The following is a 25,159-nucleotide window of genomic DNA, read 5'->3' on the forward strand; positions in this document are numbered from 1 at the left end:
CGGTTGTGATCCTGGCAGATCTGAGATGAGCAAGGGAACAGAGCAAGACACGGAGTTTACAGGGCTCAAGGCCAAAACATCTTGATTGACTTTACAACATCGTGGCCAATGTGAAAAGGGGAAACAACAAAGAGACGACAAACAATTCCGTTTGTTTTAAAAACGTTTAGTTTGTGCATATGTGTGTTGGTGTAGGGGTGAGGTGTTTAGATAGATGACTATATTAGGGCTTTTTCAGCCCAACCCTGGCTCCAAACAGCTGCCCCTAAGAGTTGGTTACGTGAACCATCTAACTGGCAGTTTAGGGGCTCAGGACACCGTTCTGATTCATTCATTGTCTGCCTGAGCGGTGCTTATTGTTCATTTGGCTGCAGCCTCCAACTTATTACTGGGGGTGGTTGAAGAAGGGTATAAACAGATACTACAGGAGAAAGAAGTTATAATTTGGGAAGTCCCATGGCAAAAATCAGATTGATAACAATGCATTTATATATAATAACTTCTGTCTGAATGAAAAAGTGAAAAAAGTGTTAACATTTTGGTTAGTTCAAAGAACAACAAAAAAAATGAAACACACCAAAACCCTTTCCTGTGTTATGCTTTTCTAAATACTAAATGGTTTTCAAAAGAAAGTACCACAGAGAGAGTCATCTATAATTTCTAGATAAATTTTTCTTTTAGTTAAAAATTTAAACCAAAATAAGATACTACTTCATATCCATTTGAATGGCTATAATTGAAAATAAAAGCAGAAAATAATAAGTGTTGGACAGGATTTGGGGAAATTGAACACTTGTGCACTGCTGGTGGGAACGTAAAATGGTACAGCTGCTGTAGAAAACAGTATGGTGGTTCTTTAAAAAATTAAGCATAGAATTACCATATGATCCAACAATTCCACTTCTGGTGTATACCCAAAAGAGCTGAAAGCAGGGACTTGAGCAGATATGGGTAGATCCCATGTTTATAGTAGCATAATTTACAATGCCAAAAGGTGGAAGCAAACCAAGTGTCTGTTGACAGATAGAGGGATAAACAAAGTGAGGTTTATAATACAATGGAATGTTATTCAGTTTGAAAGAGGAAGGAAATTCTGACATATGCTGTAACATGGAGAAACCTTGAAGACATTACGCTAAGTGAAATAAGACAGTCATAAAACAACAAGTATCGGCCGGGTGCCGTGGCTCATGCCTGTAATCCCAGCACTTTGGGAGGCCAAGGCGGGTGGATCACTTGAGGCCAGGAGTTTGAGACCAGCCTGGCCAACATGTTGAAACTCTGTCTCTACTAAAAACACAAAAATTAGCCAGGCATGGTGGTGCAAACCTGTAATCCCAGGTTACTTGGGAAGCTGAGGCAGGATAATCACGTGAACCCAGGGGAGGTGGAGGTTGCGGTAAGCCAAGATCGCACCACTGCACTCCAGCCTGGGCAACAGAGCAAGACTCTCTGTCAAAAAAAAAAAAAAAATTATTGTGTGATTTCACTTATGTGAGGTACCTAGAGTAGTCAAATTCATAAAGGCAGAAAGTAGAATGGTGGTTGCTAGGGGCTGGAGGGAGGAGGGAACAGTTAATTAATATTTAATGGATATAGAGTTACAGTTGGGAAAGATGAAAAAGTTCCTGAAATCGATAGTAGCAATGTTTGCACACAATGTGAATGTATGTAATGCCACATTTTACCCTTAAAAATGGTTAAAATGGCACATTTTATATTATATATATTTTACCATAGTTAAAAATTCAATAAGAATGTTAAAAAAAAATGTTTGAAGAATTATAAATTTAAATTAAATGTAACAGTGGACCAGTATCAAATATCTAATATGAATAAAACAATAAAAAATCCACTTGAGAAATATAAGCACAACTCTGACTAGTTTTTGTTTTTGTTTTTGTTTTTTTGTTTGTTTTTGACTGATAGGGTAAATAAAAGTATTTTGAGTGGTTTTCTTTGCGATGACGATGGGGAAATGATGAGAAGGGCATTGTGCGGTAGGATCACCCTGGGGGAAGTTTTTTTAAAGCAGCACTTGCTGTGTGGCCCAACCCACCCTGCTGTGCTCCTCTCAGGGATCTTTAGGGGGACTTACCAACCCAGTCAACCAGGGGTGCGGGGGGGAGGGTGTGGCATCCTGTGGTGTATTCAGAAGCAAACATTATTAAAGACGAGTGGGATCCTGGATCTGTCTTACTCTTATCCTCACATCTTTCTTGATCAGTTACTACCAAAAGAGTGGCAGAAATTCAGTGGCAAGGATGGGGGCACCTTTTGGAGTGGGTACCCTGATTTAGCACAAGTGAATGGGATTGGAGTGCAGATGCTGGTTGCTTGTCTATAAATTATGCCCATGTATATGCCAAAAAGATATGCCCGCGTATCAGAACCTATGACTATGACCTTATTTGGAAAAAAGGTCTTTGCAGGTATCATTACGGATCATTCAACGGAATCATTCTGGGTTATGTAGGTAGCCCTACATCCAATGACAAGTGTCCTTATAAGATACAGAAGAAGAGAAGACAGCAGAAGAGGAGAAGGCCATTTTATAAGAGAGGTGGAGGTTTTAGTGATACAGCCACAAGCCACAGAATCCCTGGAACCACCCGAAGCTGGAAGAGGCCAGAAACGAATCCTCCCCGAGAGCCTTCAGAGGGAGCATGGTTCTGCCCACAGCTTGAGTTTGGACTTCTGGCCTCCAAAACTGAGGGAGGATAGATTTCTGTTGTTGTAAGCTGCCTAGTTTGTGGTACTTTGTTAGAGCAAGCACAGGAAAATAATACATACCCTTACAAAACTCCCAAATTACCTTTTTTCATGTGTGTATATAATATGATTTTTAATATTGTGTATATTGATATTAGCATATATTGGAAATCTCTAATATAAAAATAGTGCTGTGCATATTGTTAAAATTCTACCCGCATCTCCCTCCTTTGTTCACTCTTTTGTTTATTTGTTTGCTTTTAAATTTTATTTTAAGTTCTTTCTGGGATACATGTGCAGGATGTGCAGGTTTGTTACACAGATAAATGCGTGCCATAGTGGCTTGCCGCATCCCTCAACCCATCACCTAGGTATTAGACCTCACATGCACTAGCTATTCATGGTGATGCTCTCCCTCCCCCTGCCCCGCAACATGCCCCAGTGTGTGTTGTTCCCCTCCCTGTGTTTGTGCTGGATTTCTACAAATGTCCAATAGTCTATGTGGGTGAAGTTTAGGAAGAAGGGAAAAAAGATTGTTTCATGATCATTTTTTGCTGCACCACCATTTGTTGCCATATTAGAGGTGACATCCCAGCTGGGATTATCCCTAACTTGGAAAGACTGAGTTGGGGATTAGTCACAGACAGCAGGTGAGTTTGGTGGCATTTCACCTGCACTTAGAAGCAAAGTCATCCACTGCTCTGACCAACTCTCATGGCACAGGCCTCAGCAACGTGATTAACAAGGTTATGTATCGAATTTATACAGCTAAATAGTTTTCCTGGTTTCTTATCAGTTTAGAGAGGCTGATTAGCAGAGGTAGAAAAACAAGACAACCACTGAGCTTTCCAAATTTATCAGAGAAACCCCAGACCAGCTTCTGATGGGGGACTATTCCTTGACTTCCAGAGCTTCCCACTGGATTTTCATCCTGCCCAAAGACATTCTTGGTTTATTCCTAGTGACCAATAGAGAGCGTTCCAACAATCACTTCTTATCAGTCAGCAACTATATAATAAATACCTGGGACATGCTTGGCCCTGGGCTTTGGTAAAAAGAAAGGAGACAAATGGGCCTTAAAGGTAGAACAATTTCAATTAGAAGCCTGTACAAGGTTTAGAAGCACAGTGTTTGAGAAAGAAAAGTATCCTTAAACATCAGCGAACCAAGTCCTTCATTTCACAAAAAAGAAGTTGGGTAAGGCATCTGTCCAAGGTCACACAGCTGGGCTAAAATCTGGGTCTCTCCCTTGCTCATCCTCTGAGCTTTCCATTGCTCTATGCTGTCTGACCTGTGGGGTACCAGCTTCTACAGCAACTTGCTCTTAAAAAACAGTCACAAGAAGAGAGGGCAACCCGGATTGCCTTCTCGGCCAGGTGCTGTGCTAAGAGCTTTTCAGGGATCACCTCATAACAGGTCTATGGAGACGTTACTGTTATCCCCATTTGACAAATAAAGAAACTGAGCCATGGAACGATTTGGGAACTCGCCCAAGGCCCGCAGCTGGTGCGTGGCACAGACCACCTTCAAGCTCAGGATCTTGATTCTGGAGTCACAGTCTTAACCGCAACCTCTGGAACCACAGCCCAAACCTACCAGCGGGCCATGGTTCACTCTCTTTGCTTTCTTGTTTTTAGAAATGTTCCTTTAGAGGTAGCCTCTAGTAACACCTCAGACAAGTGAAATATCATTTCTACTTCACTGACCTCTCTCTCTTGTGAACATATTGTATACATGGTGGAAAATGTGGCTTTAAAAGCACGTTGAGGCTGGTAAAAGCTTCAAAGCCACCGCCTGCACTTACTCTTTGAACCACTAGATGTCAGTGTGATTGCTCTATGAAGCAGCCGTAACTTGCAACGTGTCGCATTGCCCGGGAAATCAGCTGCAGCGAGCTTCCAAGCCTCTGGACTACAGCAGAAGCTGGGGGGAATTTGAAGCCCAATGGTAGTAAACAAATGATGGACATGACAATCAGGCAGTATGGATTTCAACCTTTACAATAACTTCTCAAGGGAAACGGAATCCATTTTAGCCCCTCCTTTTTGAAACAGATGGTCAACTTTTCCATGGGGTGCCTTAAGTGCACCATAACTCTTTTGATATTCAGGATCACCTTTAATGGCACATCATAAAATATGTGGTTTTATTGGAAAGAGCAACCTTATCCTCCTCCCCCTCACCTATCACTTACGATTAATTTCTTAAGGCATTGGACTATTTGAAGTGCGTGTGTCTCACCTTGCATGGGGACGTTTTGCTCTACTTAAAACCTCCGCTGGCATTCCCATAGCATGGGTAGAAAACCACAGCCACAGCTTCACCCTTCCTGTGATAAACCCGTCTGTTTTCCACACAGAATTATTTGTATTTAATGCAAAAATATTTAAAATGGTGAATATCAATAATCTATTATTTTACATTAGTATTCAACAAGTGTATATAGTTTTTTTCCCCTCCACAACTCCATGAGATAAATTCTATTATCATCCCCATATTTAGATGAGAAAACTGAGACACAGAGAGGTTAAGTGGCTCTCCCAAAGTCACACAGCTAATAGAAAGCAGAGTCAGAGGCCCATTTTCTATTAATGACTTCACAGCAAATCAAGTTAAATAGAGGGGGGAAAGGCCTTGTGAATTTTTCAGAAGAATCAGCAATGTATACAAGAGAGCCAAAGGCTCCGATGAAAATTTGGAGTTGCTGGTTGCTTTGAAAGGCCTCCTTGGCTGATTTGCAGCTGTTTGTCATCATTTATCCAGTTTGCCAGGATTCCTTCTGAGAAGGCATAATTGATGGCAGTATAGTCCCTTTCTTTAGTCTATGTAGAAATCTCACACGAATTCCCACCTCCTGCCAGGTTTGGAGGAAATGGAAAGTTACTCTTTCTTATCAAAAGGATGGACACATGTTTGTTAGAAAACAGGATGAAATAAATGATCTGTGCCCAGCTCTGTTGGCAATAAAACCTTGTTTCTGGTTTCACTGCAAGACATTGTTCAACACTAGTGGCACCAGAGGTTCCAACCAGAACACACGAGAGGCCTTATCCAGTTATGAAACAGCAAGTGACAGACGCATTCCTGGCCACATTTTTATCTGCTTATCATCCTTTTGGCTACAATGAGGCTGAGTTTTAGTGTCTCATGTTCATCTCTTTTGCTATTTTCCAACAGAACATGCATTTCCTTCAGTTATTCAGCTAGTACAGTCTGTGTGCCAGAATTTGGAAGTGGTGCTTTTTTCCTGCTATAAAGAATTACACATTTATTTGAAAGAAGAAACCTAGGCATAGCTGTTACCTGACTCCTGCAGAATAAGGCGGAAGGATGGCCTCCTTTAGTGGATCTTCCTGGGCCAGGGTCTGGGACCCACTTACTTTTTGCTGTTGCATCTGCTCTGCACGTGGAACTCAAGAACTGCGGAGTTTTCTGATGCCTGGCAGGGTTTTGTTCAGGGCAGTGGTTGAGTGAGCCACACCTCCCTCCCCCGACCAGGCAAACTTAGACAAGAAAAGTTCTATTATGCCCTCAGGATATTGAGTAAGAAGCAGGAGAAAGAGGAACTTAAAAGTGCCTGTTCAGCGTGGATACTTCTGCTGACATTCCCACCAAGCATGTGATATTTAAAAGGGTAAAACCAAAACAAGGTTCTCCTGCCTTCCACCATATTTATTCAAGAGGAAGAAGCTGTAAGTTCTTTGGACCCATAATCTTCCCACACACCCAGAGGTGTCACCTGCAGTGGGGGCCATAGGGGGATGCTTACAATTAGAAAGGTCCACTGGAGCATGTGGAATATTTGGAACCTAACTGCACCTGAGGTCAGGAGGTAAAGTGGGGTGCTTGACCATATCAACTGAAGGGTGGTCACTCATGTGCTGGAAAGCCCACTAGACTCACTCTGTCTGGTCTCTGTTAGACTATTCTTCAGGCTGGAAGAAATGGAGTATTTATGTGATAATCCACATGAAAAGACTACCATCGGGGCTGAGTGCAGTGGGTCATGCCTTAATCCCAGTACTTTGGAAGGCTGAGGAAGAGGATTGCTTGAGACCAGGAGTTCAAGACCAGTCTTGAAAACATGGTGAGACTCTGTCTCTACAAAACTATAAAAACATTAGCCAAGTGTGATGGTGCATGCCTGTAGCCCCAGACACTTGGGAGGCTGAGGTGGGAAGGTTGCTTGAGTACAGGAGTTCAAAGCTTCAGTGAGCTATGGTTGTACCATTGCACTCCAACCTGGGTAACAGAGCAAGATCCTGTCTGAAGGGGGAAACAAAGAAGAAGAAAGAAAGACAGAAAAAAAAAAAGAAAGAAGAAAAAAAGACAGAAAGAAAGAGAAAAGAAAAAAGAAAAGAAGAGAAAAAAGAAAAGAAAAGAAAAAGAGAAAAGGAAAGAAAAGAAACCCCCCAAAACAGAGGCTACCATTGGGACTAAATGAGATTTTAACAAACTGTGGTTGTGAAATTAACCTCCCCCACCTTCCTTCTACTCATTCATTCATAAACATCAAACACTTACTGTGTGGGTCAAGCACTGCCCAAGACTAGAAAGATGGAGAAGGCGAGGATTTTCCTCTCAATGGCTTATAATCTTACAGACGTTATGCCAGAGATGGTCACTTTCTTCCCAGTATGATTTTCCCTTCTTATAGAGTAGTGGGGTCAGCAAACTATGGCCCACGTACCAAATCTGGCCTGTAGAATGTTTTGTACAGACCTCAGGCTAAGAATTTACATTTTTTAAGAATTGTAAGAAGAGGGAGAAGAAGCAAAAGAAGACAATGATGACAACAATGATGATGACGTGGCTGAGATCGTATATGGCCTGAAATGTTTACTATCTAGTCCTTTTTTTTAATGTTTTCCTCTAAATGATAGAAGAAGTTTGCCAAAAGTTTAGGATGCTTATTCTATCCTAAGAAATCTCTGGCTTTTTACCTGGCCCACAGCTACACAGGACAAGGCATTTTCTAGTCCCTCTTGCCATTAGATTTGTCCATATGGTTAAGTTTTAGTCAATGGGATCTATGCAGAAGGGATCTATGCAGAAGGGATCTATGTAGCTTCTTGGTGGTGCCCTAAAAGAGGGCCCCATCAAGCTTTCTCCTCCCAGCTGGCTGGAATGCTGTGGGGGCCTGAGCTCTTCTGATCCAGTGATGACTAAGGTAATACTCTAGGCATGATGGAGCCAAAAGATAGAAGGACCAGGCCCCCGACACAGGAGACAACCCCACCATCACTGGATTTTGCTAGATGATTATAAAGAAGGGAACAGGCGGAAAAACATTTAACTTTTAAAAATCAATGTTATGTTGTGTTTCTTTTGCTGCAACCAAACATGTATTATAACTACGATAGAGATAGACACTGTATAACTAACCATGACACACTGTGATGAGTGTTAATCTCAAAGTACGAATAAAGGCCTCTGGAAATACCCAGGAATATGTAATTCCCTCTGCATGGGGGCAGAAGAGTTGAGGAAGACTTTACCTAACATGGGACAGTTGATCTTGGACCATGAAGGAAGCCTAATTGGAATTTAGGATTATTTGTTTTTCTTCTCCTCTCTGCCAACCTCTAGTTGGCTCATGCGTGTAATCCCAGCGCTTTGGGAGGCCCAGGAGGGTGGGTCACCTGAGGTCGGGAGTTTGAGAGCAGCCTGGCCAGCATGGTGAAACCCTGTCTCTACTAAAAAATCCAGATATTAGCTGGGTGTGGTGGTGGTGCATGCTTGTAATTCCGGCAACTCAGGAGGCTGAGGCAGGAGAATTGCTGGAACCCAGGAGGCAGAGGTTGCAGTGAGCTAAGATTGCAGCATTGCACTTCAGCCCAGGCCAATAACAGCAAGACTGTCTCAAAAATTAAAATAAAATAAAGTAAAATAAAATAAAATAAAATAAAATAAAATAAACAATCCACCAAAAGTGAGCAACACACCTTGTCTTCAGGGAATGTACACACCCTCTCCTTTTTCACCTGGCTCACTCCTGCTCATGCTCCAAAGCCCGGGGTAGATATCATCTTCTTTTGAACTTTGTCCCACAAGACTGGATAAGGCCTTCTGAGCTCTGGCGTCTTGTACTCTGTTTTAGTTGTTGGAGATATATCTGTCTTTCTCACTAGATCATGAGTTCCTTAAGGGTTGGTGGTAACTGTGGCTTATTTGTCCTGGATTTCTAGCTTCTAGTACATCGCCAGGCACACAGAAGGCACTTTATAAATATTGAGTAAATTGATTTATTAGAGGCCAAGGGTAGCTTCCTGGTTTGTGGGACTGTTACTTTTTTTTAATGAATTTGTCCTAGGAAAGGAAAGGTGAGCCCTGCAATTTATATTTCTCAGCCTCTGTGTCCTCAGAGTATATACATTTTTAAAAGTTTGCTTTCCAAAAAGGAAGAAAAGAAATGTACACATTTAGAAAGTTTTAATTTAAAAAATTGAAAGTTTAATTTGATGTGAAAGATCTCTATGCTTAGTAGTGTCTGAAAGTTTTGAAGATTTAATAAAAACAACTAAAATGTTATGAGGTGAGTTTAGTAACATGGCATGTTTCTGAAATAAGTGGAAGTATAGATACTTGCTCAAATTTATCTTATTTTGAGCTTCTCTTGTTATCACATAACAATAAACATTCATTTTTCTATTTTAATAAAATCTTTACTCACAAAGGAAAATTTGTGCAAGAATATTATTTGATTACAAGATGATGATGCTGATAATTACATTTGATTCTCCCCTTGTCACTCTGTGTTATGTGTCTTATAATCAATAAAAGAGGAAGGGGAACAACATGCACTGGGGTCTGTCGGGGGAGGGCAGTGGAGGGGAGAGCATCAGGAAAAATAGCTAATGCATGCCGGGCTTAATACCCAGGTGATGGGTTGATAGGTGCAGCAAACCACCATGGCACATGTTAACCTATGTAACACACCTGCATGTCCTGCACATGTACACTGGAACTTAAAATAAAATTAAATTTAAAAATAAAAAATAAAAAATAAAAGCAAAAGCATTGCTTTTGATGCAAAGCTATTTTACCACATGCTTTGGCTACATGCAATCAATTTTCTGAACTGGCAAATTAATGTAAGACTTTAAGACACCGTATGGTACTAGTATTTTCCCCTATCATTTAGAGGAAAGCATAAAAATATGAGGAACATATTTTCCTTTACATATAGTCCTTCTTGAGATGGCGTTAACAGAAGGTGAAGTTAGAAAGAATTACTTGCATTATGTTTCTAAAGGAAACCTATAATTTAATATTATGTTATTATTTGAATATGAAGTTTTCATTATTTTTGTGGCTATTCACTAAAGGCCTTCATAAATTACAGGGAAACCTGAGCAATTAAATTAAAAAAAAAATTCAAAGCCTTCTTAAATAAAGTTTTTGGTCTTATTTCTGCTACAGAATCATAGCTAACACCTCAGTGCTTCTGGATATTTTATTAAATGTTTAGGGCTTCCATTCCCCCATGCAAGAGTAATTCTAAGCAAATGATGAGTGTCTCAATGAGTAGCTCATTCATTCTTTGTGGACATGAAAACTAGGTTTCCACTTCCCTATCTAGTGCGGCTCTATTGTGCAATACAAGGAAATAAAACCCTAGGTAAAAGAATTAGAGTGGGGGTGGGTGTAGTAGAGATGGAGAAGATCAGCTTATTCTCAACTCACTACTCCCAGTTTCAAATATCCATTTCAGATATAAGAATTTCTGTCTTTATACCCCAGCCCAAATTTCCTGCTGTTCCTATCTCATCCCACACTCCCCTCTTCTCCAGGTGGAGAAACCCTATCCTGTGCTGTCTGCTCAGGATAATGACGACTTTGAGGAGTCAGCCTGTTCATGACTATCACGTGTCAATATGCTTGCTTCTCTGTCTTCTAAATTAAATACTGTACTTATTGTTGTACTTACTAGCAATTATATTTTTCTGCAATTAAAAAAATGATAAAGTTAATATTCTCAAAGGAGCAAATAACACGAAGATGATGGCCATTCCAGCCATCTTTCAAGGAAAGGTGATCTGGTTCTGGTGGCCAAGCCAGCTCTGCTGTGCCAGATAAAAGCCTCCAGTGACTTACTCAGAAAACAAATCATGAATGTGTTTGAAAGTGAAATGGTTTGGCCTCCAGTCAACCTTTAGCACAATCCTGACGGTTTTCCTTACTACAGGGATTGGGCGTCCTGTGAAGACAGATGGGGGAGGACTGCCACCTTCTGCTTGCTCACCCAGGGATAACTTCCCAGGCTTCGCCACTGCTCCAGACTAATGAGCAGCAGATGAAGCTCTGATGAGTCCACGCCTTTCTGGAAGCTTGTCGTTGCCCTGCCAACATATGTTGAGTTGTCAAGAGCTCTGTCTTTAAGCCAATCACATCCTGATCACAGTTCATTAAAGGTGTGTATTCCTCTAGTGAGCTCATTGTCTGTTGTCAGAAATCACTCAGTGCCCAAACACATTAGGATGAGAATGGACTGTGTAGCAGAGAAGAAAATAAATGGGTTCTGCTTATTTGCTTTGACTTTAACAGCTACTTCCCCTTACTCAACTCAACACTCATGAACACATATCAGAGAAACATTATAATCTGCAAGCTGCAGGATTGGCTTCTATTTAATGTGTAAAAAGTGGCTTTTCTCTACTTGCCTCTCCCTAAATCCTTCTAACCTCAACCTCTTTCCTCTAACCTGCTCATTCTTCCTGCTTTCTTCCAAGTAGGAAACTACTTGGTTAACATCAGAGATTTTTCCACCTCCAAGCTTCTAAAATTCTAGAAATATATTTACATTAGGGAAAGTTATAAAGGACTTGAATACCTTCCAGAGGTTTTTATTACATGGGGTTTTATTAGTAGATAAAACCTTATAAAAGATGTCAACAATCTTTGAGAAGCAGAGGTATGAGAACTGTGTCTGCTTCCCCACTTCACATCCTTGAATCTCCTCCTGACTTTCTGCCATGCGGAAGAGTGGTCACTGAAGATTTTTGGTTTTGTATAGCTAGCAGTAAAATATATTTGAGTATGCACTGCAAAACTGTGAATATTTATTAATGAACCCATATATACATGTATGTATATAAATGTGTGTGGGGTGTGTGTGTGTCTGTTAAAACATTTTAATTGACAACATTAGGCTGAGACAGCTCCAGAGTTTTATGTTTTTATGTTAGCAAACCAAAGTCCAATGTAAACAATAAAATAAACTTTACCAATTAGAATGGCCAACTAACTTCTAAGTAAAGACTTTACCAATCAGATACTGCCAACTAACCTCTAACTAGTCTTTTTGCTCTAACCAGTCAAATACATTTTCTTTGTCTTTTTTCTTAGTGCACCTATGAAAACTCACTGTCCATGCAGTGGGGTGGAGCTTTCTGAACCTCTTGTGGTTCTGATGCTGCCTGATTCATGAATTGTTTTTTATTCAAATAAACTGTTAAATTTATCTTGTACAAAATTTTTCTTTGAACAACATACACATATATTATATTATGAATATACTTTAACCATTATAAAATGCAAACAAAAATAGAAAATAAAGGAGGTTTTTAAAACATAAGATTTCTAACAATTTCTCTTCATGCGCAATGAACTGTCTTGAACCCTCCTCCTGAAATATTTACTTTATTTTGGAGGCAACTGATAAAAAGAGTGAGAGAGAAAATGATAGCACTAGAAGTAGGCAAAGCATAGAGGGATCTTTCAACAAAACTACAATGTTCACCACTGGTTGGTTCCACTTTTTAAATAGTGTTAACAAGTTCCTTTGCTCAGCATGCAAGTGTGCACCCAGCCCACAGTCTGATCCAAGGCTTATTTCATCACAGCATTTGCCCCTGCAGCAGGCTTCTTATGGGTCCCTGGTGCACACTTCTGAGGGTCTCACTATTGCTCTCCTGGCTAAGTAACCACATAAGGGACATTTTCTCCTGAATGTCCAACAGGCACTATCCACACAAGACCGAAAGGTGAGCTGAGGATTGGCTTTAGACTCCTTTCTCTGACTCACATGTTCATGTCTAATCAGCATGTCCTGTTGCTGCTGTGTCCCAAGTGTTGTTTGAATCCAGCCTTTTTCCTCCTGTCTCAGTGAACTACCTTCATCATTTCCTGCCTCTTTAACTGCAGTGACTTCCGATGGAATTGTTCTGCCTCTAATCCTTTATTTGCAGGATTGTCAACATGATCTTCCTGTGATCAACTGGACGATATTTGCTCAAGCCTTTCACTAGCTTTCTAAACCTTTAGAAAAAAAAAAAAATCAACTCTTTAAGAGTACATACAAGCATTTCCTTCATCAGACCTTACTATCTCTTCACTTGCAGGTGGCATTGCTTTTACTTCTCTGACTTCATGTCTTCTTCCCCCATTGTCTTACCCTTTGTTAATCCACCCTTTTTCAAACTCAGCTAGAATTTCACCTTCTCCATCAAAGTCTCCTCTGACCATTTCAGAGTATGTATTGCATCGTATAATAGCATTCTACATCTTCATTCTACTAGATCTTGTCAGGGGTAGAGTTCACTTCTTAATTTTCCTGTGTGTCTTTAGAATAATAGTTCTCAAACTTTAGTGTTCATAAAAATAACCAGAGGAGATTTTAAAAGTGCAGATTCCAGATTTAGTAGGCTTAGGGTGGCACCTGGCAAACTGCTATTGTAACAAGCTTCCTCCTCCAAGTGACTTTCATTTGTCATTCTTAGAGTTTAGTACAGCATTAGGTGCTCAGGCCATCAATAAATGTCAATAAAAGAAAGCATTCTCTATCTCTTGTCTTTCCACTTTTGTCTTTGGGACTTTTGATAGACTATTTCTGCGTGCAGAAAATAAAACTCACCGCATAAATCTGGTCTTCAGACCTGTTTTTGTTGCATCTCTGTGTGTGCAAACACATATACGTTCACATAAATTCACACACACGCACATACATTCATATAAATCAATTAAAAGTAGTTTGGAAAAGCATAAAATGATGGAGAAACTTGCCTAGATTAAAATATACCAAAAAGATGTAAAAATCAAGTGTAATACATAACTCTTGGTTGGATTCTGGTTTGCACAAAAAAAGTTGATAAGATAATTTTGGTACAACTGGAGAAATTTCAATATGGGCAATTAAATGGTATGAAATTATTATTTTTCTTAGGGGATGACAATAGTATTATGGTTAAACTAGAGAATGTTCTTATTCTTAGGAGGTGCATGCAAAGATCTGTAAGAATGAATTGTCATTTGCACAACTTGTATTCAAATCGCTTAGGAAATAATTTATATACACACATTATGTGGCAAAACATTAACAATTTGGGATAAATCTAGATGAAGGGGATATAGATGTGTGTTGTATTATTGTTTAAGCTTTTCTGTAGATTTTAATTTTTAAAAATGAGAAAATATAAACACTAGAGCAATTTCATGTAACGATGCAGATTTCTAGCTTTCCATGAAAAGTCTGATTCTCTGATGCAACAATTTGTTGGAGCTCTGAAAAGCCTCCATAGTTTGCTATAATGGCTTCCCTCATTGAAGTCATCTGCCTGAATCCAGTAGGCATTTGGTTTGCAATCCATAACAGAAAAAATTTCAACTCCTTAATAGCACATATAAAATTTTCCTTCATCAGGCCTCATTGAGTCATGAGACTTTGAAATTCTCCTCCTGATTCTCTTTATAGAATTGTTTTTCTTGAATCCCGTAAGATTGACCCAAAATGTTTTTCACTGGGGAAGACCTTTCACCTTGCGAGGGCCAACTGGGAATTGGGAACAGAAGGCTTGGGTAAGACATATATGCTGTTTCCATTCTTGACACACATATAAAGCCCAGTGCATCTCTCTAAGATCAATGATCAGACTGGAATAAGAGATGAAAAACTCAGAGACAAAGGATAACTTCTAACAAGAACAATAATATTATTTCCACCTTCTAGGATCTGGGGTCCTGGTCATACAAATCAGGATGAATAGGATACACTTGGTTGGTAGATAGATAAGTAACCTCAAAGAAAACACGGTGAAATCATGATAGAGACTATCTTTGGGAAGCAATGGCAAGAAATAGACCTGAGGAAGAATTATGACTGAAATTCAACTTTATATACAATGTTTATTCTTTTCATATTAGAAAGACTTTAAGCAAAGATGACAAAATCTTTGCCAGTTCTTAGTGATGAATACATTGTTGTTTCTTATATATTCTGTTTTTTCTGTTTGTAAAGTTTCTCAAAACAAACAAACCAAAATGTGTCTACCCCTCATGGGACAAAGATAGCCACAAATATTTTGTACCATGGACATGCCAACTTTGGAAAAGTTATCACCTACAGTAATGGGCTGTCAGTTTCTTTCCAGAACTGAAGGAAGTGGAAGTAGAATCATAAGACTCCAGTTTTCTTGAATACTATTGAATATCAGGAATCATTGATTTTAATTTCAAATCACCAGGGTCAACATTTTTTGATACTGTATTTCCCCGTTATTCCCCAGTGGTTAAAGAAAGAGGTTAGCTGAAGAAAATCAAGACAAACTTCCCTTCCTTTTTTTTTTTTTTTCCTTCTCACTCTGAAAGCTAATAAAGCAAGATCTCTGAATTGTAATGTCATCTTTCCTCCTTTTTGGTTCTGAGAGTTAATAAATTTTAAAACACAATTAGAGTATTACAGTTGATGGCCACTTTGGGACTTTTACCTAAACACAGCTTTCCTTCATGATAAAATTAGGATGGTTCTTTTATCCACTATAATTTTTTTTTGTAATGCATGAAAATAAAATGAGATAGTAACAAGGCTTTGTCTTATGGTGGCAGAAGATCTCATCTCTCTGTGTGAAGAGTATGGCTGTGATCCTAGGACTGGGGTCTGTCCTGATTCAATGTCCTGCCTTGGCCAGAATGGGACTGGGGCTATCAAAAGGAGCCTGGGACTCAGGACCCAGGGAACAGTGGATGAATATTTTAGAAGACAGGGGCTGATACTCCCTTACTAAAGGATCCACGTAAAACACAGTAGGGCTCTGAGCTTGTTGGGATGGGATTGATGTCCACCATTCCCCGATAGAGAAATGCAGACAACAAACTGCTTGCATGAAATGCGAAGCTAATTTGTTCTATAGACTCATTCTCTGCAGTGTTAAGAGAGTGACTATATAAAAAGAAAACCCGAGGAGAAATCAGCCATTGTCCAGACTTAAATAAAATGACAGTGGAAACTAGTAACTCACCTGAACTGTGTCCATTTCCAGAATTAGTTGAAACTCTAAACTCCTTTGAGTCTGACCAAGGCGGGTGAGTGGGGGGTACATCCTTTGATATTCACTTTTGACATTTATGTCTGCCTTAAGTTAGGGATATGATTCGACTTACTGTGTGAAGGTCAAACAATGATCAATAGCTACCCTTATTGTGGGATTAACATATTCCAGGCAAGGTGCAGGGAGTTTATACAGATTGTCTAATTTAATCCTCATAATATTGCCAAGGTGATGATTATGCCTATTTTAGAGATAAGGGCACTCCGGTTTAGAGAGGTAAAGTGAGTTGCCTAAAAGGCAGAAGAGGTCCTGAAACTTAAGTCTGTATAATGGCCCAGATCCACTTTGTTCAATACACCCAGTGATTCTAAAAGCTGGCTTCACAAGGCTTCACAAGAGAATAACCTGAGGGTAATTTTACCAAATGCTGACAGCCAGGCCCATGTGGTTCAATTAAATCACAGTACTTGGGTGAGGTGTCTGGGCATCTGTAGTCTTCAGAGCTCTCAGATGGTTCTAATGGGCAAATCAAGATCGGGAATCTCTGAAGTACTTTATACTGCTTCCAGCATAACTAAACTCTTCCTATAGCGAGGTAAACAAAATAATGTCCCCATCTCCCAAAAGATGTCCACCTCCATATCCCAGGAACTGTGAGTATGCTACCTTATATAGCAAAGGGTAATTTGCAGGAGAGCAATTAGGTTAAGAATCTTAAAATGAGAAGATTACTCTGGATTATTTTGGGAGGACCCGAGTAACCATAAGGATCATTAAACATGGAAGCAGATGGCATGAGGGCCAGTGTCAGAGTGATGCAGCTGAGAAAGACTAAAGACTTGATCAGCTATTGTTGGCTTTCAAGATGGAATAAAGCCATGAGCCGAGGAATGCAGGCAGCCTCTGGAAGCTGGAAGAGGCAAAGAAATGGAGCCTCCCCCGGAACCTCCAGAAGAAGCACAGCTCTGCCCATGCCTCAGAGGCTCATTGCAGACTTCTGACCTCCAGAACTATAAGACAATAAATTTGTGTTGCTTTAGGCCACTAAATTCATGGTAATTTGTCACAGCATATATATATGTGTGTGTATATATGTGTGTGTGTGTGTGTGTGTGTGTGTGTGTGTGTATTCTTCCATATCCCTGCAGCTTCTCTTCTGTCTTAAACATGCTTACAGTCACTTTTTTTAAAGTCCTATCACTGTGTAAAAATGTATTATTACTTCAGTGAGTTGGCCTTACCTAGACACCCCTTCAACGGCATCATCCACAAGGCTGATGTTGGCATTGCGGTCTAATGACTGAAACCTAACTGCACAGGGTGTAGCTGAGAATTGCTGACTCTGTGGGAACTTAGACTTCCCCGTCTCAGTATACACACACACACACGCACACACACACATATACATACATACACACGTACATACAATATTAGTAGAGTGAATGGAATGATTGATTGTCCCAGGCCAACCATAATAAAAATGGAGCATAATCTTGTGCAAATATCTTTCCATTTAAAAAGGAAAATATACTAAAGTGTTATATCATTATATTAATATTGATTAGAACAAGGAGGAAGAAATAAAGAAAATGAGGAGGAAGAGCTATTATCAAGACATATTTATTCCGGGAGGCGGTTTGAAGGAATGGAAAAAACTACTTAGCTCAGAGCAAAACAGCTCGAGCCGCCACCTTCAGCTGCTGTTGCCCTGGAATTTCTGTGTTACCTTGGACAAGTCATGTCCCCATTTCCAGCCTCAAGCCCATGAATAGAATTAGGGAACACGTTCAAAAGCCCCTGGCACAGAGCTTGGCACATGGCAAGTTCAAAATACAAGGTTGGCCCATCTTTTCTCTCTAAATGTGCTGAGTACCTTTTGGGTAACAAAGGTGCTATGTTAGGTGCTATGGTCGAAGTTGTATAAGAAAAAAATCTCTTCTCTCAAGAAACCCAAGACTATTTGGAAAAACATATGAGATATTTCTGGAAAATTCATAGTACAATGACTATTACAGGGTAGTATATTTCAAGCATGTAATAAACAGCCCAGTCATAAGAAATTATTACACATTGGAGTGCTCCTGAAATGCTACTTGAAGAATAGGTAGGATTTTGCGGGCTTTGAGACCGGGAGATTAGTGCGAACAATGGGAGAAAGAGTGCTAATAAGGAGGTGCTCAGACACTAATTATTTCTCAAAATTCTTATGTGACTGGGAGGTAAACAGAGGTGCAGAGAGCTATTTCTCTTTCAGCGAGGGGAGAACTGAGACAGGAAAGTCTAAATTCCCACAGAGTCAGCAATTCTCAGCTGCACCCTGTCCAGCTGAGTTTCAGTCATTAGACCGTAGTGCCAATATCAGCCTTGTGAATGATGCCTTTGAAGGGGTTTCTAGGTAAGGCTGACTCACTGAAGTAATAATATATTTTTACATAGTGATAGGACTTAAAAGAAAAGTGACTGTAAGCATGTTTAAGACAGAAGAGAAGATTCAGGGGTGCGGAAGAAAAGTATATCATCAAACTATTTGCCTTAGCTCTGAGCTCTTGAGAAACAGGTAAGTGTAGAACAATGAACAATGGTGAACTTTCTATGAGCCAAAGATAAGAGTGGCTGAAAGAGTAAGACAGAAAGATACCTGTTTCAGAACATGTACACACATATACACATACACACGCATGCATACCAATCTCCTTCAGTAGTCAGCTTTGATCAAAATGAACGTTTCATGTTTGTAAAAAAAGGAACATTTAATATAAACTTTTCTGGCATCAGTAGCTCATATTACCAGGAAATATAAGTCACATGAAACTAAAGAAATGAATAAGCTACCAGGAAGTGAGTCAGGGCTGCTCTGGGAGCCACTTTACCTCTTCTCCTTGCAATAACCCACAGATGTGCAGCAGGTCTCAGAAACGGTATTCAGGCTGCCCACAGACCCAGCTATCCTCTCAAATTGAAATTAAATCCTCATTTAAAGCCATTGTAAGTGTGACATTTTAGCATAAACATTTCATTTTTAAAAGTTTGTATGCAACTGGAAAGAGCTAGCAAATATTTGACTGGGCAAAGAAATGGTTTGGTTTATGAGAAGGAAGTAAGACTTAGATGTAGCCCCGAAAAAGCCGTTGGTAATTAGTTGACTGGATGAAGAACCAAGGTGAGCAACCTTAGCAGAGTCTCCTGGCCAGCTTAGAAACAGGGTTCTATTGGCTTTATTCTTTCTTCAGTTAATCATTGCTTAGGGGTCCAGTTGTTTTATATTTGTACTCACCATCTTCTAGAGCAGTGGTTCTCAACTCTTTGGTTCCAAGACCATTGAATGCTTAAAAATGATCAGCAGACCCCATTTTGTTAACGTTGGTAATAACCGATAAAACTTTCATTTACTTATTAATGAATTTAAAATAACAGTAAATCATTACATACTCACATAAAACTTCTATGAAAAATGTCTTTTCTAAAACAAAACTTTTTGTGAGAGGCATGGAATTGTTGTACATTTTTACAAATGTCTTTAATATCTGGCATAATAGAAAACAGCTGTATCCTGATGTTTGCTCTGCATTCAGTCTGTTGTGGCATATTGTTTTGGTTGAAGTATATAAAGATATGGCCTCATACAGATACGTAGTTGGAAAAGGGAAGGATATCTTAATAGCCTTTTCAGATAATTATGTAGTATCTAGAAAATTCCACTGAGGACTCAGGAGAAAGTGATAATGAAAAAGACAAGTAACATAGTAGTAGTATTGTGTAGGTAGTTTTGTCCTTGTGGGTTGCCTGAAAGGGACTTGATGACTCCCAGGCATCTTTGGATGACATTTTGAGAACCACTGCTCTGGCCTTTCTCTAGCTTAGATGGGGTTTACTGTTATCCGTGGCTAATTCTTTAAGTAAACTAACTTTGAACTTCACATGCATGATATCCAGGCTCATTTCTAGGTCTTTAAACAGCTTCTTCCACTTAGTTCCATAGTCACTGCCCCACCACCACAGCACATATGTCAGCAAGGCTGATTTCTCATGGAACTATAAAGAATATGAGAAAAGGTCATTCATCAAGGCTGTTTTTGTTTATTTGTCTTAATAGCCTTTTCAGATAATTACGTAGTATCTGGAAAATTCCACCAAGAACTCAGGAGAAAGTGATAATGAAATAGAGCAGTACCATAGTATTTATGTCTAATTGTATTTGTGTTTTTATTAAAATATTACTGATCCTTAAAATGCTTAAATCCAGGCAGGGAGACATATTTGTGAATCTTAGTTAATTTATAAACATAAAAGTATTCATGATTGTTTCCTATGGAGCCCGTGTCCTAGGCAATGTGATTATAAGATTTCATCAAATGGTCCTATTTTGTCAAGGAGCTCCATCCTTGAAATACAAAGAGGCAATTAAAAATTACACAGTTTTGGGAAACAGTGTGCCAATTCCTCAAGGATCTAGAACCAGAAATACCATTTGACCTAGCAATCCCATTACTGGGTATCTACCCAAAGGATTATAAATCATGCTACTACTATAAAGACATATGCACACGTGTGTTTATTGTAGCACTATTTACAATAACAAAGACTTGGAACCAACCCAAATGCCCATCAATGATAGACTGGATAAAGAAAATGTGGCACATATACACCGTGGAATACTATACAGCCATTAAAAAGGACGAGTTCATGTCCTTTGCAGGGACATGGATGAAGCTCGAAACCATCATTCTCAGCAAAGTAACACAGGAACAGAAAACCAAACATCACATATTCTTACTCATAAGTGGGAGGTGAACAATGAGAACGCATGGACACAGGGAGGGGAACATTATACGACAGGGCCTATCAGGGGGTCGGGGGCAAGGGGAGGGATAGCATTAGGACAAATACCTAATGCATGCAGGGCTTAAAACCTATATGATGGGTTGATGGGTGCAGCAAACCACCATGGCACATGTATACTTATGTAAGAAACTTGCACCTTCTGCATATGTATACCAGAACTTAAAGTATAATAATAATACTTAAAAATCACACAGTTTATAAATACAAACTCAATAATCGATTTAAATTCCATGGAAGATAAAAAGGTCAGTGTAGCTTGCAGGGTAGTGGAATTGTTTCCTGTTCACACTATAACTAGCAACGGAGGCAAGAAATGATGACCGTCAGAAAGTTTGAGATGAAGAGGGAACTACAGATAATACCCCAAGGAACAGCTGTTTTTTTCACAGTCAGTGCAGGATCTTAAAAATATTTTTCTTGAGAAATGAACAAAGGTGACATTTTTACCCTTTGGGCTTAGAAAGGGGTCAGCACACAATTCAAAAATAAATAACTCTTGGCTGATTTGATGCAGATGTCATCCATAGTTGTCCAAGCAGGGGAAGAGGGAATGTCAACAATTTGCTACAGATTTACAGTTAGCATCTTTGTGAATTTAGCAGAATTCATAAAATGCAGACTACTTTGTTTCTCTTCCTGCTGATTAAATCTTTACTTTTTTATTTTTGTATTGTGATGCTAGACACCTGAGTAGATGTATAGGAGCTGCCATTTTTAATTGTATCAACACTCATTAAGCATTTTTTGAGCATGTATTTGGTGCTAGGTGTTGTACTGAGTGAATAAATGATGAATGAAACCGGTCTAACATATGACAACTATCAAACATGTATGGGAACTTGTAGCTAATATATCATCAGATGCCATAAATGAAATCAAACATCTTCTATATTTCTCAACAAAACTGTTGATAAGCTTCTAGAGCAGTGCAGTGCAAAAGGACTCTTTTGTAGTGATAGATATGTTCTATTTTTGTGTGGTCCAATATGGTAGCCACTGACCATATTTCACTATTGAGTACCTGAACTGTACAATTTAGGAACTAAAATATTAACTTTATTTATTTTTAGTTAGTTAAAATTTAAACAGCCACATGTGGCTCGTGGCTGCAGTATTGAACAGTACAGGACCAGGACCCTATGATATCTTTTAATTTTCTAAATCTGTCAGATACTAGATAAATTCTAGGTGTGCCACAAGATTTTAAAAGATACTTTATATTAAATTATTATTAAGGCTCAAACCTGGGTTAATGAGAAGATTAACACACGATTTCCTTTGCTTTGAAGTTAAGGATAAATTTGAAAATAATTACTAGAAGATTTATGGGAGTAAATCCCTAATTTCAAGAGACGAGTACGTCTTGGAAAACCTGCTGGATGCTCTGGACTTTAGTAGACTAAAGAAGGCATTGAGGTTTTTGATAATATAATAACTTATGAATTGGAAAATTAAAGTATTCAATAACTCTGGCAAAGAAGTGAAAGAAAACGCAGAAAATATGGGCCATTAATGTAGATCCAATTTCTGGGGGGATAGTGTGATGTTGCATATGTGGCCAGAGGAACGGTTTGGAAAAAATTTCAGAAATTGAGATGCCATATCCATAGAAATATAGAAACACCTAAAAATTGTAGGGGATACAGATTTTATAGTCAAAGGTTCTCATCATAGTTTAAAAGATGAACACAAAGATGCAGGCAGCTACATAACAATGAAGAATCAGGGAATAACAAGAAACAATCAAAGGTTTATCACAAGATAGCAAGTTATTAACTGGCAAATTGAAAGACTGGAAATAAATGTTGTAAATTCAGAGGAAACTAAGCTCACATTGGACAAGGGGGCTGAGATAGCTCTCTGCAGCTTAGCCAGTTTTTGTCCTTGGCCAAATTGCTTGACCTGAGTTTCAATGTTGTTATCTATACAATGGAGATGTTAGCTAATGTAAGGTTGCTATGAAGACTGGCACAAGGCCTAACACATGGCAGGTATCGAAGACTACAAGACTACTCAAGTAGTTATGACTATTCACTACTGCCACCAGCAACTTCTGGAAGTTGCACAAATATAAGAAACATAATGATGGTGGTGGTAGGCAGTGAGTAAGTGAATTTAATTTGAATAGAGGTTGATGAAGGAAATAGTAGAAAGCAAGTTTAACAAGTAAGTTGGGCCCACATAATCTCTTTTCCTTGAAATCCTGACAAATGAATTTGGGTTTGACTGTCATTGGTAACTGGAAACAATTGTAGGCTCATGCCAAAAATGATAGGTAGATTAGCCAGAGGCACCACAAAAGATAAATCGAGGAAAAAGCAAGGAAGGCAGTTAGTGGGATGTTACAATAATCTAAGTATGAGATGACAGGCTTGCTGAAGATATTAGGTACATGTATGGAACTAACAGGGCAAATATGAAAGATGTTTTGAAGAAAGAATGAATTAAATTTGAGCTTCGCAGTCTGTGGGTCCAGGAGTTATAAATGAGTTGAGATTGATCCACTGAGGAATGGGGGCTGTGGGGAACATTCTAACCTCCATCAAACAACTATTTCCCGTCAAGATGCAAATAGCAGTTTTTTGCTTACTCAATCAATAAAATATCATTTCTCACACACGCTATGATAGAACAAGTTCTGATAATCACTGAACTAAGGTGTTTAGTGTCAGACTGGATATAAGGAAAGAAAGTAAAAAAGAGTTAAAAGGACTACAATACTTGAAGACAAGATGAGAGATACTGATGATGGCATAGGTGGGAAAGGAAACCCCTTAGGAGAAATTTGTTTTGAATATTTCAGTTGCTGTGAATATGAAATAGTCATACAAATGAATGACTGGGAAAACAAGATTGCAACAAGAATGAGAGATTTCTTAGAGATAGCGATTATCTGCATTGAAAACAGAAATCAGTCAATTGCATTTGGCTAAAGCATTACTCGGGGAGTGTGGATTAATAGATTCATATGAATCTGTTTCAATCTCCTTTCTTTTTAGGTCTGTTCTATTAATTATTTTCACCTCGCTTTAGACAAAGATATAGAAGCATTATGACATTTACAAATAGTACAAGTATGGGAGGAATAGCTAATACACTGGCTGATGTAATCAAAATTCAGAATGGCTTATTGACCGCAAACTGAGAAGATACAAATGAACAAATGCACACCACCATATGAATGCACTTTACACCATGAACTGTACCCTTAAAAATGCTTAAGATGGTCAATTTTGTTGTGTGTATTTTATAATTAAAAAAGATAATATTTATAGAGAAGTTCTGCATGCATTTGTGTGTATATATATATGCACATGTATATTATATACATCCTACAATATATCTCTGTGTGTATCTGTGTGTGCACATAAGAAAGCATATGTGCATAAAATTCCTGTGAGGGTAAGTTTTAAGGAAGCCTGAATGGGAGAAAGAAAATGCATTACACTTTTTAGGTGAATTTTTACTTTCTTCCTTTGAGTTTCTCCTAAAGAATTCACTCTAGGGGGAAAAAATCCCCCAGTTGTAACTTGGGAAAGATCAAAATATTTAATTAAGGTGAGATCAATTTCTTTGCAGTGCTTTCGTGGGCCAACCCGCCCAAAGAAGGGACAATAAAGAGCAGCTGTCATGTGAGAAAAAAGTTGATGAGGACAATGAGGTCTCTGTAGTAAAATAGGGAACTATTACTGTGGGTACAGGAAGAGAGAATAAAGAGCCCCAAGCCCTCAAAGTGTCTGTATGCAATCTCTACAACAGCCAGCATCAAATCAGTACAAAGTCTGTCTAGGGGCTTATCCAGAATAACAAAGCAAAGATTAAGTAGCATAGATGGAAAGATGATTAAACCTACAGGAAAGCTGAGAGGGTATTAGGGTGAGGGTTCATGTTTGTTTCCCTCTTTCCTCCAACAGCTAAGCTTTAAACGACTTCTCCTTGTCATATCTGAAAACTTCTTTGTGTGTGAGAACATGCTGTGTATTTCTGCACATGCCAGTGTGCCTTTTTGGCCACCCGACTTGCTCATGCAGACTTAAGTATAAGTGGATCACTCCAAAGGGGGCCACACCAAGTTTGATTCAACATATGCAAGTCAATAAGTGTGATTTGCTACATAAATAGGACTAAAAACAAAACCACATGTTCATTTCAGTGGATGCAGAAAAGGTTTCTAATAAAATTCATCATCCCTTCATGTTAAAAACCTTCAACAAACTATGCATTGAAGAAACATATTTCAAAATAATAAGCAGCATCTATGACCAGCCCACAGCCAACATCATACTGAATGGGCAAAAGCTGGAAGCATTCCTTTTGAGAACCAGAACAAGAAAAGTATT

The 25,159-nt window shown here is 39.0% G+C and overlaps 1 protein-coding gene across 4 annotated transcripts in view; it reads right to left on the reverse strand.

The window, feature by feature from the left end:
- FYB (FYN binding protein) overlaps window positions 1–25,159 on the reverse strand; it is a 179,829-nt gene that overhangs the window by 115,928 nt on the left and 38,742 nt on the right. For 2 of the 4 annotated variants that reach the window (XM_011966203.1, XM_011966194.1), the window contains exon 1: window positions 6,016–6,173. The exons of 1 other annotated variant lie outside the window; for it this stretch is intronic. The gene's annotated coding sequence lies outside the window, so the exon portion shown is untranslated. Of the gene's footprint in view, window positions 1–6,015; window positions 6,174–25,159 lie in introns of those variants that run through there. One more of the 4 variants, XM_011966175.1, reaches the window with a different exon arrangement.

The sequence above is a fragment of the Mandrillus leucophaeus genome, unplaced genomic scaffold (genome assembly GCF_000951045.1).
Source record: "Mandrillus leucophaeus isolate KB7577 unplaced genomic scaffold, Mleu.le_1.0 Scaffold119, whole genome shotgun sequence".
NCBI classification, from domain to species: Eukaryota; Metazoa; Chordata; class Mammalia; order Primates; family Cercopithecidae; genus Mandrillus; species Mandrillus leucophaeus.